Below are 13,903 nucleotides of genomic sequence, written 5' to 3' on the forward strand. Positions count from 1 at the left end.
AAATAGACCCCTCATGTCATATCAACAGGACCATCTATCCATGATCTCAGGAGGATAGCTCAGGCTCAATGCACTCGCCTTACAAGCCAGACAATGCGGAGCAACACAGGTTCGATCTCAGGGTCCTCGCTTGGAAACCTCTGGGTATTAAGCGTGTTATAAATCATCACAATGCCCAATCAACTCCCATATAGATGGAGGTGATAATCATAAAAGATGGACAGGACATAGCAATTCTTTAAGTGTGTGTATGTGGGCACCCGCATATGTTTGTGTAGTGATACATCTACAGAAAATATCAGTCATTCGTAAGGACTACATAGGCATCTAAATTGTTGGGTTCTATGTTGTTGTTTTATTGAAGTGAATTACGTTGTGGTATTTCACTTTGACAGAATAAATGTTGTTACTCTTTTTTTAATGGGGTTTTCTCACATCCCCCTTTCATCCTCACCCCCACCCTGCCCACCACCGTTACTAGCCCAATAGCTCTTACCCCTCAATACATATATATATATATTTACTTCCACGCAAAGTTATTTTGTTTAAGTGAATTACCATGAAATAAATCACTTTGATGAAAAAGATACTTTATATCTCCTCATAATTGTATGTATTTATGTATTCATTTCATTTTTCTCTTCTCCACATGTACAAATTAATATTTACAATATTGAGCATGGTTGTGCCCAAATGCTGCACAAGGAAAATGAGAACTTACTGACACAAACCAAGGGATCCTTCTTACACCCAGGCCAGTTTTAAATAGCATATGATCCCACCAGCCTTGATACTGCTATTTATTATAATTTGTACCACATTTAAATGGCCTTATACATAGGCAAAGAAAATATAACAAATCTCTGCCTCTTGTCGCAGGTGTTCAGGAGGTTACAGGAGATTAACTGCACTCCTACCCTGGCATTATCAATTATTATTATTATTATTATTATTTTCTTTTTTAATTCAAAGCATGTCTTACCTGGCTATTGCTTAAAATGGTGCCAATCTCATAAGATATGATATGACATTTATAATGCACCTGTACACAAGTGTGTCTAGGCACGGCAAGACAAGGAGGAGGACAGAAAGGGAGGACAAAACAATGATCCTACTCGGCCCTGTGCCATTCTGATCACACAAGTGCATGGAAGAGGGAGGGAAGAAGTGCCAGGGGGGAGTGGAAGGGAGAAGTGTAGGTAACTCAATAAGTGCAGCTGGTGGCTCATAAGCACAGAGAGAAGGGACTGTAGGGCTGCAAGTAGATACGCTTAAGTGCTGGGGGAACCTGGAAGCAGTGCCAGTGCAACTGGACATGCAAGAGCCTGGGCCCGAGTTCAGAGGGTAGTCAGGTGACCAGTGCGCGGAGCAGTCAGGGACATCAGCAGGGGTTATGAGAACCCCTTCTTGATAGCTGATGGGGTGGAGGAGTGTAGTCCAAGGCCACCACCATCCCTGTAATGCAATGCTCAGGAAGGAGTGTGATGGATCACCTGGTCACCTTCTGAACACCCACCACATGAGGCAGAGATTTGCGAAAAAAATACTTATGTCTCGGGTTGTTCAAATAAGGTAGAAAGTTCAATGGAAGGGGGGGGCGCTGTTGCGCACGGCTAAGATGGCCGCCTAGGTGAAGAGCTCCGGCTCGAACGTAATCCTTTTTATTAATAAATCCTTCCAGGTTAGCGTTGGCCGACGCGCTACTGCAGAATATTGCTGGGGAATGCCTTTGGAAGACATCCTGCAAAGGCTGTGTGAGTGGATCTCGAGACGGCGGAGCAATCATCGATTGTATCGGCAGCGCCTGCAGAGCGGCGGCCTGGCCACTGGTGGGCTCCGGGCGATTCGCACTCGAGCCCCGGGCTTGAAACGGCTGAGCGGCCTTGTGGGGGAGGAGCAACCTGCCTGAACACGGACGCTGCCTGTGGACGGTGACGCACCACTCATCCTCCTGCTGGACCGATCGGCGGTGGGAGAGCAGACCCCCTCGCTCCGGACTTCAGGCCACAGGATAGACCGGGCGAGGAAACGCTGCGACGACGACACCAGCCCCCTGATTCCGGTCCCGCCCGCGGCAAAGCCCAGCTAGGACGTAGCTGGTGAAGTAAGTGGGCAGACCGGGGAGGTGGACGGACAGGGGGCCAGCGCCCCCCCACGGGGAACGTCCGTGCCACGGGAGCGGGGGCGAACGACACAGGCGCCAGGAATAAACATCCTATTCACGGGACCCCCCCGGGAGCATACACTCCCCGCCGTTGTGGTCTTGTGGGGGTACGTACTACGGACGGCAGCAAAATCTGCCTGGACACCAAACGCACAGATTACCCGTGCGAAGGGACAGCCCCGTGCTCCCATACACGCTGCGATACACCTTGAACAGTGAGGCCCGCCAGGCCGCTTAATTCCAACACTCATCCGCCCCTACACGGGGACTGCGGTGTGGACGGTGGGGGCACTACATTACATCCCGGTTGAGCTGCAGGCCAGAAGTTCACCTGGATCCCCTCGATGTAAAGACAAGGCAACGGCTGAACGCCAACCTCTTGCACTCCCGACATACTCAAGGCCGAGGCTTTGCTTTATACGGGGACCGCGGAGGCCCACCACAGCACCCCGGGGACGAGATTGTATATCCCGGTGCCCACCCCCCAACCTACATCGCAACAGAACCGCTGCTGGTGGTCATTGGTGGCCGGCAGCATACAGACGTGGGAGAGCACAATTCACCCTAGAAGTTGCAACGCCACCCAATGGGCCGCACTGAGAAAAAAACTACGGGGGTGAGAAAGACCGGCCCAATGGATTCCTACACAAACTCCCAACAACAGGAGACGCCAGGAGGGGCAACACAAGCGTCTGATGCTCAAAACTCGGACCCCTTGGACCGCTTGGCTACAATTGTACAGAACGGGTTCCTGGCGGTCAATGTGAAATTAGACGACATTGTGGCGACGATCGGCTCCTTAAAAGCGCGAATGGAGAAGGAAAGCGCACGCATCTCGGAGGCAGAAAACAGGATAGGTGTAAATGAAGACGTGCTCACACAACATGGTCGTGACATAGCCTTACTCCAGACAGAACTCCGCAAGACGCAGAATAAGTGCGAGGATCTCGAATCTAGATCCCGCAGAAACAACATCCGTATTGTTGGAGTGGCAGAGTCGTTTGGCAAGGGCTCCATGGAGAGAAGGGTGGAGGAGCTATTGAAATCTGTACTAGGGGAGGATTCCCTGTCCGGCCACTTCCTCGTTGAAAGGGCCCACCGCACCCTGGCACCAACCCCCAAGCCGGGCGCCCCACCCCGAACCATCATTGCGCGTCTACTCAACTACAGGGACAGAGATGCGATCCTTCGATCAGCAAGGGAAAAGGGGACACTACACTATGAAGACAACAGAATACATATATATCCGGACTTTTCTGCAAATGTACAGGCACAACGCAGGTCCTACGAGATGGTCAAAAAGCAACTACGACTCCGCAACACACCCTATGCCTTAATATTCCCTGCAAAAATGAGAATTCAACATGGCGGTAGAGCCCACTTTTTTGAAAACCCCGTAGAGGCACTGGCATACTTCGAGGCCTCCATCCCACTGCCCCCAAGAGACCGCGCAAGAGACCCGAATGCAAGACCCTGCCCGGGTGAGGGTAGAGGCGATCCGGTGGATGGATGAGACTCCCCCCTACCAGTTGCAGTTTGTTTCTCTTTTTACTACAATGTCAGCACAGCTAAACTGAACCGAAATCCGACGTAATCGGGCCGTAGAGTCTCCCGCATGGGCGGCCAGACGGCTGAGCATTGCTTTGCGACGATGCACCCTCAGGATTGTTCCAATCAGTTACTTGGGCTCATCGTCAAGTTGGGGCAGATGATGTGGGTGGTGGGAGGGATAGGGCCAAAGGGTAAGTTCTTTTGTTGTGATCACCGCCCAGACGAGTTTCAGTTTGGGAGGGAAATGTGGGCAGTTGAAGGTTGTGGTTTGGTTGGAAAACGGTCTCACAAGTGCTGGCATCGCTCCAGTCCTGAATACATGTGCATTAACGGTTGTCGAAACTTAACACAAACCACACGCACAGATAATGGGTGATGGGTTAAAGGTTAAACTAATGACATGGAATGTCCGAGGCCTAAACAATCCAATGAAAACCAGAAAAGTAGGCAATTATGTCAGTAGGCACGGGCCCCAAATTTTAATGCTACAGGAAACGCATGCGCAGAGCACGGTTAATGATCAAATACTGGCGAAATGGGGTAAGCAGCGGTTCTCCACGAACTACTCCTCACAATCCAGGGGGGTAAGCATTCTGATTCACAAATCACTGGGGTTCATTGAAAAAGGCCACCTGTTGGACTCGATGGGTAGATATGTACTGGTCTGGGGGGAAATTGCTGGCGAACAGATAACCCTGGTAAATACCTATGGCCCTAATCTTGAGGACCCAGACTTTTACTTGCATATATTTGAAATCCTTGCTAAACATGAGGCAACAAACATAATATGGGGAGGTGACTTCAACGCTGTGCTGGACCAGGCCCTGGACAGGTCAGCCAAGACACCTAGACCACCATCTAGGACGTCGCTAGCTCTGAAACAGATAATGCAGCAGCTGTCCCTGCTGGACGCCTGGAGGGTGCTGTATCCAACAAGCAAGCGTTACACGTTCTATTCCTCTGTGCATGACAGTGAGTCACGCATCGACTATTGGTTTATCCCCTCAGGCACTTCACACGCCTTACAGAGCTGCGAAATCCTTCCCCGTACACTGTCTGATCATTCCCCAGTGACCATGGAAATTATTATCAGGGGTGCCCCTAAGCCGGCCAGGAGGTGGAGAATGCCTACCGGTATATTAAAAGATCCAAACGTAGTAGAAAGCCTGCACACAGACATTGCCGACTTCTTCACAGACAACATTGGGTCTGTGGACCATATCTCCTCAGTCTGGGAAACATTCAAGGTGTGGGCAAGAGGGGTCCTAATATCCAAAACAACGGGCCTACTGAAAGAGGTACGCCGAGACCTGGAAAGGGTGGAAAGGGAACTAACCGTATTGGAGGAGACATATAGCCGAACACATGGTGGAGATACCCTCTCTGAAATACATAAATCTCTTAGGGAATTCGATAAATTGGCAATGAGGGAGGTTCACTATATAGCAGCCCCTTCCAGAGCCCGGAGATACGGGGAGGGGAACAAGGCTGGGAAAATGCTGGCCAATCTGGTCAAGCAGGAAAACAAAGTGGCCCCGATTGCGTCTATACTCACGGCGCAAGACGTGATGGTAACAAGTGAACAGGGAATAAATGATGAATTTGTACAGTTCTATAAAGCACTGTACGCGAACCAAGATAGGAAATCCCCTGATGAGATCAAAGCCTATTTGGCCGCCTTGGATCTCCCTAAACTCACAGAAGAAAACAGGCTCATACTGGAGCAACCAGTCACGGCAGAGGAGCTCACTGAAGCGATCAAGGGGCTCACGTCTGGTAAGGCACCGGGCTCGGATGGCCTGGGAGTGGAATTTTACAAAGAATTCCGGGAAGAACTGGTCCCAGTTCTGCTGGAGGTGTGGGGGGAGGCTCTGGGTAAACAATCCTTACCACAAACAATGCGTGAGGCCATAATAACGGTGTTGCCCAAGCCCCGCCGCCCGCCTCAAGACATGTCATCCTACAGGCCCCTGTCCCTAATAAACGTGGACGCCAAAATCTTCGCGAAAGTGCTGGCAAACCGTATGCTACCCATCACGCCAGCACTAGTACATGCCGATCAAAGCGGGTTCATTCCCCAACGGTCCACCGCCCTCAATTTGCGTAGGCTATTTGGCATAATGTCACAGATCAACCCGAACAAACAAGCGGTGGCGATATCCCTGGACGCTGAGAAAGCGTTTGACTCGGTTTCCTGGGAATATCTGTTCTCGGTGTTGGAGGCGTTTGGGATTGGCCCATTTTTCATTCGGTGTGTTAAACTGCTTTACACAGCTCCATGTGCGAAAGTACACACAAACAGAACTATGTCCCAATTGTTTGAACTAGGAAGAGGTACCAGACAAGGGTGCCCCTTCTCCCCTATACTTTTTGCCTTAACAATCGAGCCCATGGCGTCGGCGATACGATTGAGACACGATAATAGAGGCATAACACTGAAGGGAGCCACCCAAATAATATCATTATATGCGGACGATACGCTACTCTATGTTCGCGAACCTGACAAAAACATTGTTCCCATCATGACAGATATTAACGAATTTACAGAATATTCTGGATACAAGGTCAACAACTCCAAGTCAGAGGTGTTCCCGCTCACCCCCTCCACAAGATGCCCGGCTCATATTTGTGGCCTTAAATGGTCTGCACACCACATCAGATACCTCGGGGTACTGGTCTCCTGCAACAAACAAACACTATACATCGATAATCACGATCAGGCGCTACACACACTTAATGTTAAATTACAGATATGGAGGCGTCTCCCAATTTCACTACACGGTAGAATTGCCATTCTTAAAATGATCGTACTGCCGAAATTGTTATACCTATTTGTAAACATCCCCATATGGCCAGGGAGAGAGTTCTTCTCTAGACTTCGTTCTATGGTGGTGTCCTTTCTGTGGGACGGGAAGACAGCCAGAATCAGCTGGGAAAAGATGACAGAACCCTACGAGAAGGGGGGAATGGCCGCACCAGACTTTGAGCTCTATTATACTGTGTCACAAGCACAATTTGCAAAGTACTGGTACGATGATTGTGACAACTCCCCTCACGCGCAAATAGAGGAATACACTACCGAGCCCACTAACATTGGATCAGTGATCTTCAACACAAGACATAAAGACTCCTGCGAGTTCGACCCTGTGAGTTGCACAGTAAAAGCCTGGGGAGCGATATATAAAAGGCTGAAAATAGAGACTCCATATAACCCTGAGGTGCCCCTGTGGAAATACCCTGGCCTCCCCCCCACGTTCGATACCGATATACAGGAAACCTGGGACCCCGGCAGGGAGATGAAAATAGGCGATATGTACCTAGAGGGGAAATTCGTGACCCTGGAGGTGTTCACCAGGGGCGTGGGAGGTGGGCAGCTCAAGACATTGCAGTACTATCGAATGAGATCAGCATATCACAGTCGCTGGCCGTCATTCCCAGACGAACCCCCTTCCCACCCGTGTGTGCAGTTGGTTACAGTGCGGGGTGGGCTGGGAATCTCCAGACTTTACAAGGCAATGCAGACTCACTCTGCAGTGGTAAGCCAGGTGAGGGAGAAATGGGAAGTGGACATGAAAATGCCAATACCAGAAGAAAAGTGGGCGAGATACTGTGCATTAACAAAGCGAGTCTCCCTCAATGCCGGGCTTCGACAAATACAATTTAAAATCCTCAACAGACTGCATTACACACCCGCCAGGATAGCTACATTCACACCAGATGACCCAGGCAAATGTCCCAAATGTGGGTCCCCGGCAGCGGGGTCTTATCATATGTACTGGGAGTGTCCAGTTGTGATGCGTTTCTGGGAGAAAGTAGCGGAAATGCTAAATGAAGTCACACAGATTCCCCCGCACCTGACCCCACAAAAATACTTATTTGGTGATATAGGTAAATGCTCCGAGAAGCGTAGAAGATTGTTCAATGTGTCGTGTGTTATAGCTAAAAGATGCATATTGAAGTTGTGGAAGAGCCCGGCTGCCCCCACCATGGACGTGTTCTTACGTGAACTAACCTACATCAATGAATGCGAGGAACAATTCGTGCTGTCCCAACCGAGCATGAGCAGGCCAAAAGACATTTGGGGCCCATTCAGGACATACCTCTGTGACATGCTTTCTGATATCGAAACAACTGTTTAAATTACTACTGTTATTTATGTATTTAACAACAATATTGTTATGCATACTACTATATATTGTGTTTGCTGGGCGCTGCTGCAATTGTCGAGACCTCAATAAAAACATGTTATAAAAAAAAAGAAAGTTCAATGGAAGGTAGTATCAAGGATGCTGAGGGTAAGAAATATCCCTTAGCCCATATCGATCAGATCTAATTTTCCCTGTGCAGCAGGGCTGAGGTACTGAGGCAGATGGTGAAAGGAGATGAGGCTATGTTGAAAGATTTTAAGAGAAGGGAGTAGCATATGAGGAGGGGTTGGTGAAAGAAGGGGCTCAGGAAGAAGGAGAAATATCTCAGGATGATATGGTGAAAGGCAGAATATAGGAGGAGGTTATAAAAAGGATAGCTGATGAGGAGGAGGGTGTGACAGGGGTTGTGACATGAGAAGCAGAAGAGCAGGAGGTTAGAGTAAGACCCATGAAGGAGGTGAGAATGAGAGGCCAAGAAGATGCATGAGACTACAGAGGGACAATTGCACCTCAAGCCTACACATGGTGTGTGAGTGGTGGGAGGAGGTATGCGCTTGTGGAGGAACACAGAGGAGGTGTTTGTGGTTAAATGGGGAATGCCAGTATCTGAAAGTTCAGATAGATAAGGTTCGGCAGGCTCAAATGGCAGAGTATGAGTCACTGAGGACAGAGGAGGGCCTACCTTGATAGGACATTGGGCGAAAAAAGGTTAACAGGGATCAGTCAGTCAAACTCAATCTCTTTCCTTACCAAATCGTCCAAACCCAGAATAATGATGGTGGTTAATAGCCAGAAGACACCTTCTAGCTGCCGTCTACCATGTGCTCCCATTTCGGGACGCTGAGTCAGAGACCCACTAACTGAATTAGCAGAGGCCCCGGAACAAAGACTGAAGATGAAGTTCCATCAAAGCCAGAGACTATTAGTGATACTGATATTCCTTTGATCTGGTTCTATGGCTTGATTTGATTTTAACTAGACAGTTGCTTTCAACTTGACTGAGAGAAGGTTCACAAAAAATATTGATTTGTTTGATTTCCCCCCACTTCCTCATGCATCTGCCATTCTAAAACCTGCTTGAAAGCACATGTCAAACCACCCTAAGCAGTTGCCCTCTAGAGATTGAAAGGAGGGCACCTGAACAGTAGAATAGAGAGGACTGAGGGTTAACCAACTGTGTTGGTTCTTGTTTGTTACAAAATAAATGCCTCTAAGTGCAAAGGGCCCTAGAGATGCATTGGGGTCAGACAGGCAAGAGCTGATTAATGCACATTGCTGAATGAGAAGAAAAGGGTCTGGCATGAAGATTCATGGCAGGATCTCCTGCAAGCAATTTCCGTGGGGATTGCAGGGGATTTTGGTCTAAGATGGTGGTCTAAGATGGTGGGTGCACACCGGAGGAGTCAAACCCAGTTGCATGGTTTAATTTGGGAAGCAGTATGGGCAGATTACTACTGTGCCCTCTACCGAGAGAACCATGGGACTTCGATGGAGTTGTGCACCGATGGGAATTGCTCTGTGCTTGCTCCAGTTCCACCTCTATCCCCCCTGACTACAATGGAGGCCCAGATGGAGTGTGCATTGGCGCGCCAGAAGTTGGGCAAGGCCCCGGGTCTGGATAGATTCTGATAGACTTTTACAGGAATGAGTCTTTAATATGGACACCCTATTTGACCAAATTCTTTAATGCTGTGCTGGCCAGCACAATGGCCCCGGATCTTGGACCAGGACCAGAATTGTGCCATTACCAAAAAGGGCGCGCGTGACAATCCTGTTAATTTTAGACCCATCTCCTTGCTGGATGCTAGGGGGAAGACATTTGCTAGAGCATTCTTATTCAATCTGGACGAGTGGGTACTGAGCACTTGAGTAATAGATCATCACCAGGCAGGGTTTTGCAAGGGCCTGAGCACGATAGATGAAAGCCTCTGACTGCAATTGATTTGTGAAAAATACTCTGTAGAGAGAAAGGTTAACGTCTATGCTTTGTTTGTCTATCTACACATGGCTTTTGATACGGTCCGTCTGGCACGCTTATGGAAAGCCCTGGAGGAGCTTGGCATTCCTGTGGCTTTGCTTTCAGCAATTCAGAGCCTCTATCCAGGGAACTCAGCGGTGCTCCGCTGGAGGCCAGAGGGAAGAACTTCTTGCAGCATTGACATTCAGAAGGGTGTGCGGCAGGGAAGTGTGTTGACGGCAAGGCTGTTTTGCATTTTTATTAATGAAGTTCTGTAGAGGCTCTTAAATGTTCAGACTGACGCCCCTTCATCCTGCATTGTTGTTTGCAAACGATGCAGTGCTTCTCTCTCACATACCGCTCGGTGTGCACAATCAGAGATTTTTATGTCTTTTTCAAAGAAGAATGTGCTCTCTTTGAATATCAAACATACGAAGGCCATGATCTTAAATGTTAACTCCAGGAAGAAGCAGAAGCCCCATCTCTCTTCATAGAGTGGGGTGCAATTGAACAGGTTCACTCCTATGATTATTTACGGTTGAAAGTCATGACATCATTCAGTTGGAAAATGCAGGTGAAGTCTAATCTCACTTTGGTCAGATATAGTGGGGCCCTCACCAGATTCACCATTGAACATGGGAATGGTGAAGTGCGGGTCTCGCTGGAGGCCTACAGAGCACAAGGATGCCAGGCAGCATTGTATGGGGTGGAACTTTGGAGACAAGTGGAGAACAAGTCCCTTGCAGTGGCTGAGACAACATGTTTGAAAAATATCCTTGGGTTTCCCACTTCCGCCCCAAGCATCCCAGTCCTCCTGGAAACTGGATTAGAGGGGTTTGAGACAATCTGTAAATTGGACCCGGTTCTTTACTGGGTTCGCCTGTGGTGCAAGTCTCACCTTTACAAATACAAAGAGGCAGTCATAGATGTTTTGTCTCAGCAGGTGAGCGGCTCTTTAAAGTGGGCTGCTCAAGTGAAAAGCTATCAGGACTTTCTGGGTTTTCGAGGATTATTGGTCAAATCCCTCAGTGATCACATCGGTTTCAAAGGAAGCGATCAAGAGTGCAGTAGGGGCAAAGGCTTGGCAGGACATTTTGGGAAAAAAACAGGGCCTCAGAGCAGCTGGCCTGATATGTTCTAATTAAGACACAGGCGGGTTGCGATGAATACCTGGATCTTGTCTCACCTAGGTGGGAAAGGGCTCTATATTTAAAGTTCTTCATTGGAATTTTGCCGACTGCTGTATTTCCGCAAAGACGGATTCTTTGAGGAGACAGTGCAACACCATTTATTATTTGTCCGGCCACCAAGCCCTCGAGGAAGCACTTCTTGAAGCCTATATTCCTAAGTCATGCCTGCAGGTCCTTAGCTGTTGTTATGGCAATATGCCTGGATGCTGCTGATGCAGAGGCTGTTCTCGCCACTACAAGTTATTTGAGTTGGGCAAGAAAAAGGTACATGAGAAAGGCCAAGTTGCTGAATAATGCTACGGATAAAGATATCTATCTGTAGGAGCTGTCATTTCTTGTAAAATGTTGACTCTGTTTTTATCTGTTCTTTTTGGCAAAGCGATGACTATTTTGTCGAATCAAAGCAAATAAAGTAAAGTAAATAAATGGGTGTGGACAAACCTCAAAACAATAGTCTCCATTAAGGAGTACTGCTTCTGCACTTTGTGGCAATAGACAAACAGTTTAACAAAAATACAATATGTGGTTCCCAATTGTTAATGTTTTCTCTTCTCTTTTCCAACAGAAATAGAATTTCCTATTTATCTTTTTTCACTATGTTTGCAAGTATTATTCTTCCAACAACAATAGTAGCTACTATCATCAGAGGCATAACTAGCACTATGATTAGTAGAGCTAGCTGTACTGTTATACTATTACTACAACCACTACTGGCAGTAGTATTAATAGAACTGTACTCCAACAACTATGTGCACTACCACAACTGCAAATGTTGGTGGTACCGGCAGTATTACCAATATTAGTAGCATTTTCAATGGTACATGTAGTAGTTGGATTACTGTTGGTAAGAGTACCAAGAGTACTGCTAATAGTAACATTACTACCACTGATACTATGGGTTCCTGTGGGGAAAGATCAATAAGTAAACGTGTTGCACTAAAGCAACAGAACGTTCAAAATATTACTGTGCCCTTTTGCTGCTCTCATGGATCTACAGACTGCACTTCCACTCCCCCTCTTATGTCTCTTAACAGCTTGACCGCTGCTTCAAATGGAGGACATTAGCAAGAAAATACATACAAATGTTTTACGTAAGATATATAGGCTATGTTCTTTTTATTAAAATAAAAACCAGCTAAAACATTAACAGTTAGAAATAACATATTCTAAGGTGCCTATGTAGCAGGTCCACACTGTCAAATTACAGGAAATTTGAAAATGAGCCCCATAGAAAGCGCATTGGCACTCTGGAATTGGGTACTTCTGACCTGCACCAACCAACACCACTAGTTTCAGATCTGCATCTTCTTCTATGCCTATAATGCCCCCCCCCCACTTTCTCTTTTCTTACAGAACCAAGAACAGTGAGGTCAACAAAAGTGGCACAATCGGTGCTATATAAGACCACCTTACATTAAATTACATTAAATCATACAGGACAAAATAAATTCTGAGGATGGGAATCGGCAGAGCTATAAGATCTTGCGGGACTTGATGGCAGCCCAAAACAGTGCCTGAAACCACAAGCACGTTTGTTGAAGCAGGTTTCATTTCATTGGCCCATCCAAATCATTGAATTACCTGTGGTGACTCAGCAGGCACTGGGTGGTTTGGTGGCTCTATGAAAGAACAAGCTAATTTGTACTCCTATTTTCTTTGGCTGTGAGAACAAGACTGCACAGAGCAGGCCCACAAGCTGTGTTTAGGTGAGTTGCGTTGAACTCTGGGTGAATATGGTTGCATTTTTTCAAGTGTGTGTTAGGTTCCACTTCTTTTGCATTTGTTGTCTTTACTTTATTACTCTTGTTTTCACTCATAATCATGTTTTAAAATAACTTTTCCTTTGTCCATATCCCCATTGTGTCACCTGAAAAAGTTAACATGAAAAAACAATATTATCCTCTTTTGTATTCCTAATCCTATTTGCCTGTGTGTTTCTCCCACTGGGCCTTGTGTGACTTACTCCATTAGTATCCATTAACTTATCTTTTGCCACAAAAAATGAAAACTAATTATAATAGCTTCCTTTTTTGTGGATCACAGGAAATGGAGAGGGGGAATGGCTGCCAAAGTCGGGGTTGTCACTGCCACAGGCGGAAGAGGCCAAGGAAGAGGTGGGTGTGGACGAGTCACTGTTGGCAAACAAGGGTGTGCCACTGTAACAAGGGTTGAAGATGGAGATGGGGGTAGACAATGAAATGGTGTCCAAGAAGGGTTTAATGTTGTCACTGGTAGACGAATATGTGAAAGAGAAGGCAGAGGTGCATATCCCATCACATCCTTGGAAGTTGCACCTGTCTCTGCAGAGTCGAAATGGGATTGAAAATGTGCAAAAGGAGTTAATTAGTTAGTCTGAATTTAATGGAGTTAATCTAGTATCAATTTAATAGACAAAATGTTGGCCCCTGAGGGCATTTGGTTCTGAATTTGTCATACTGTTATAATATTATCTGTTGGCAGAATTTCAATTAAACATTTTACATGTGCCATTTTCTTGCATAGCATTCAAAAGGCTGCCAGTTAGAAATGGGTGCTTTATATTATTCAGTCTTCTGTCATGGTCTGAAGAAAAGCACAATGGAAGTCCTTTTCAAACCGGAAGTGTCAGAAAAGGATGTGTTAAAGCAAGGATACTTGTATACCTCAATTTCTCGCTCCAGCCCATATGTGTGTGTACATAAGGCTGACAAGGAGCACATAGTGGAATTCATATCGCCCCTTCATCTCATGTGTACACTTTCAGGGTAATTCATAGAATTTCGCACAAAAGTGGCGCACGCGGCAGGCGCACAGTGTGCGCGTGCGAATGTCTGCGCCAGCCGCGTGCGCTACAATCGATTTCCGTGCACAGCGTATTCATGGATTTTAGCCTCCAAAACCAGCCGTGGTGCAG

The sequence above is a fragment of the Ambystoma mexicanum genome, chromosome 12 (assembly GCF_040938575.1).
Source record: "Ambystoma mexicanum isolate Mex_15411 chromosome 12, UKY_AmexF1_1, whole genome shotgun sequence".
Lineage (NCBI taxonomy): Eukaryota > Metazoa > Chordata > Amphibia > Caudata > Ambystomatidae > Ambystoma > Ambystoma mexicanum.